Source organism: Neoarius graeffei, chromosome 19 (assembly GCF_027579695.1).
Source record: "Neoarius graeffei isolate fNeoGra1 chromosome 19, fNeoGra1.pri, whole genome shotgun sequence".
In the NCBI taxonomy this organism is placed as follows: domain Eukaryota; kingdom Metazoa; phylum Chordata; class Actinopteri; order Siluriformes; family Ariidae; genus Neoarius; species Neoarius graeffei.
In genome coordinates this window covers 7,694,972-7,699,395 of record NC_083587.1, presented here as the reverse complement: position 1 = coordinate 7,699,395, position 4,424 = coordinate 7,694,972, and the positions used below count along the sequence as shown (strand labels likewise).

Below are 4,424 nucleotides of genomic sequence, written 5' to 3'. Positions count from 1 at the left end.
ACCCACGGGGCTATGGCCAATGCTGTGCATAGCTGCTGTTCCAGGACCTTATTGAATCTCCCAGTATTCCAAGCTAGAGGCTGCTATATCTTAGTCCCCAACCTTTTGTTTCTGTCTCAGTCTTAATTCATGTAGAATCTTGATTTTCAGTAAAAGCACTCCTTACATTGGGTTAGTGTTGTTATATTTTACAATCTTGTTGCATTTCATGTTCAATTTGTTTTTTGTCCTTTAATTTCTCCAGAAGTAAAGAACGCTCTGCTGCAAGTCTTTTCATGCTCTACATGCCCTCGTTCCGATGCATCTCAAATTTACCTTGACAAGCATATCCAGAGATGCCACTATGAAGAGTACGTGAGACTGCGAGAATCAGGAGAGATTAAATATAAGCTTCAGATCCCCTCCAAATGCTCCAGTCGTCAACCGACATCAACTGATGATATCCATTCTGATACTTCCCATAATGATATACAGAAGGAAATTCACCACTGCTCAGATTGTGGAAAGAGTTTTAGTTATCAGAATGCACTCAAGACACACCAGCGCATTCACACTGGGGAAAAGCCGTATCACTGCTCACAGTGTGGAAAGAGTTTTACTCGTCAGAGTAGTCTCCAACGACACCAGCGCATTCACACAGGAGAGAAGCCGTATCACTGCTCACAGTGTGGGAAGAGTTTTACTCAGCAGAGTCATCTCCAAACACACCAGCGCATTCACACAGGAGAGAAGCCGTATCACTGCTCACAGTGTGGGAAGAGTTTTACTCGTCAGAGTGATCTCCAACACCACCAGCACATTCACACAGGAGAGAAGCCATATCACTGCTCACAGTGTGGAAAGAGTTTTACTCATCAGAGTCATCTCCAACAACACCAGCGCATTCACACAGGAGAGAAGCCGTATCACTGCTCACAGTGTGGGAAGAGTTTTACTCGTCAGAGTCATCTCCAACAACACCAGCGCATTCACACAGGAGAGAAGCCATATCACTGCTCACAGTGTGGGAAGAGTTTTACTCATCAGAGTCCTCTCCAACAACACCAGCGCATTCACACAGGAGAGAAGCCGTATCACTGCTCACAGTGTGGAAAGAGTTTTACTCGTCAGAGTGCTCTCCGACGACACCAGCACATTCACACAGGAGAGAAGCCGTATCACTGCTCACAGTGTGGAAAGAGTTTTACTCGTCAGAGTGCTCTCCGACGACACCAGCGCATTCACACGGGAAAAGCCGTATCACTGCTCACAGTGTGGGAAGAGTTTTACTCGTCAGTATGATCTCCAACAACACCAGCACATTCACACAGGAGAGAAGCCGTATCACTGCTCATAGTGTGGGAAGATGTTTGCTTGTTTAGTTACATTTTAAGACCTTCAGGTGCACTAACTCAGACACTGCATGATTTAAAGTTGTCAAGTTAAATATGGTTATTACAGTTTTGACTGAAAATGACCTGTACTTTGAACTTATTTTTCATGTTACACTGGTCAATAATTTTTCAGAAGTTGTCTGCTTCAGAGATGAAATTGGCTATTATGAAATTTGGTGTGTTGAATTAGAAGTGACAGTTAATCAGCTGATTGGCTATGGCTTCCAAGATATTTAAGATTTTAAATTTTATACTTATGTACATTACGATCTACACAATGTTTTAAATATAAATTGTCAAACTAGGTCTCGTGTTTATGGTCGGTTTACATGATTTCACCTCTTCCCTTTATGTAACACTAGAAAATCAGCAAAAAGTTTATATAAATAAAATGTATTATGAACCAAATTGCAGAAACCAATTATGTATACCGTTTTTTTCGGACTATAAGTCACACTTTTTTTCATGGTTTGGCTGGCCATGCGACTTATACTCCGGTGCGACGTATATATATGTTTTGTTTTTTTTTCACCGCGGAATAACTGGAGCTGATGCTGAGTCTGACGACAGCCTCAGAAGAAGAGGAAACGACGCTTCGTCTGCCGCTGGAGTTGGCAGAGTTGTTCAGAAGTGACACCGAGGATGAGGAATTCAATGGATTTGCTGATTTGGAATGAAATCGTCAGCTTGATAAACTTGATTGAACTGTGTTTTATTATTAATGATAGGCCTATAGTTAGTTAAATAAGTTATGTAATGATTTTAGGCAGTGCTTAATTTGTGAAGTGGGAGGTCCCGGAACGCAGGAGGTGGGTAGGTCTGGTGACTCAAAAAAAAAAAGGCGGGGGGTGGAGCATGGTCAAGTTAGTTTCAGGTTGGATATTCGTTGGATATTCAGATATCAGTGAATTCGTTGGATATTCAGATATCAGTGAAATACCATTGTTTTTCAATGGGGAAACACTTTTTTTTTCAATAGCTTTGACATAAAGTGACCTTGGGACCCCAAACCTTGCAGCATGCATCATCTATACAGGTGCAATAGGGCACACCCCAAATTATTGGATTTTAGTTCCTCTTCAATGTATATCTCCATCAATTTAAAATACCATTGTTTTTCAATGGGGAAACACTTTTTTTTTTTTTTCAATAGCTTTGACATAAAGTGACCTTGGGACCCCAAACTTTGCAGCATGCATCACCTATACAGGCGCAATAGGGCACACCCCAAATTATTGGATTTTAGTTCCTCTTCAATGTATATCTTCATCAAATTAAAATACCATTGTTTTTCTATGGGGAAACCTATTTTGGGTCCCCAAACCTTGCAGAACGCTTCAGCTACATGGGTGTTACGTGTTACGCCTCCTGTGTCTGTGTGTGCATGTTTCTCTCTCTTGCATGTGTGTCTCTCTCTCTCTCCCCAGGTGTAGCGGTTGGTATTGGCTCCTTCTCCTTCACCTGTTTCCACTTGAGGAAGGCCTATATAAACCTGTGCTTCTACCTGCCAGAGAGAGGAGAGGGCTTTGGGGTTTTTGCACGCTCGCCTTGCCATTGCGCGTCTGTCGGCTCGGTTGGAGGGTTGGCTCCTGGGGCTGCCACCCTCTCTGTTGGACTTTTGCATTCCGTTTTTCTATCACCTTTTGTTAAGCACTTTTGTAAATAAATTTCACTTTTTCACTGTACGTCGTCTTGCGTTTTGGGTTTGTGTCGCCACCCTGGTTTTTGATTGTTCATGCCTCCCTAGAGCATGTAACAATGGGACCACTAAGGCGCACCAGTCAACAATAAAGAGCCTGATCTGAACTCGTCAGTCATGGTTGAAAATGGGGACAGAGAATTTCAACGACAGCATTCCCCACCTTAATGCTGCTCTATGGCTGCCCCCCCCATAGTCCATAGACTCCCCACGCAAAGTCCATGTTACCCTTCACACACAGCCCATGCTCAGGCCACCCACATCAATCCCCTGCCCCACAATCACACATACTTACACAGTACAGGTGAACAACTCAAATTTCGCTTATGCTATAGGCCTAGTAGTACTACAATGCATGTCAAAAAAGGAAAGCCTTTTAATGCTTTTATTCTTGCATTTTAGCATGTCTTGCACCAAAAGTGGTTTTTACAATATGTTCTTTAAAGCAGTGGTTCGTAAACTTTTTTCAGCCCCCTGGACCGATGAACATTTCCTGCGGCAACCTTAAAGTAAAGCACCACAAAATTTCAAATGCATTATTTTCCAGTAGTCTACACATTAAAAAGTGTATTCATTATTTTTTTTCATAAGTCCGCCATATAATAACCCCGTGGGCGCGTTTGAACTTTGTGCGCTGCATAGCGCCATATTTAAATTATTATTGGTTCTGAGAATGCTCTGATGTCATTGATCCAGTTGGTATGATTAGAGCCCATTAAGATAAGTGATAAAGAAGCTCAGAGCAGGCTTCCAACCCGCCAAATTGCATGCTTCTGTTTCTGGTGAGCAGCCATCATGCCGGGGTGTGTAGTTTGTAAAAACTACAATGGATGTTTGAAGTGTAAAGGTGTAAGTTTTCACAGATTTCCAAAGGATGATCGCAGGCTACAAAAGCTTGAGTATTTGCAGGCTGTGTGGCAGCGGACACAGACTGGTGTGATTGAACACAAAATTGGTTTGTGGCGTGATGCATGGTTTAGTTGAACATAATGTTGAGTGCCTGTGAGATTCAGCGCGGTGTTATTCCTGGAAGCTGGCTGGTGCTACTGTTGCAAGCGCGGTGGCAAAGTCTCAAAGTAGTAGCCTACTGATGCCGTGTAGTTGTGAGTCAGATGACAAAGAAAAAAAACCGCTCTCTAGCTTATCCACTCACTAGCTGCTACTTTTATAAACTGCCACCACACAGTCTCAACGTCTCGGCCGTCCCACTCAGCGACGCTCTGGGTGTCTAGAAGGCTTGGATCGGCCGGCGGGGCGATACTTGCAGCTTCCCCTGGCCTGGCCACTGTGCCCCCCTCTTCGCTCTCCTCCGTCCCTGCGCCAGCGGAATCTGACCAGCGTGGCTGGAAGTT

At 43.6% G+C, this 4,424-nt stretch overlaps 1 pseudogene; it reads left to right on the top strand.

The window, feature by feature from the left end:
• The first annotated feature begins 249 nt into the window (after positions 1 to 249).
• On the top strand, positions 250 to 1,604 carry LOC132867743 (zinc finger protein 239-like; annotated as a pseudogene).
• Positions 1,605 to 4,424: the final 2,820 nt, after the last annotated feature.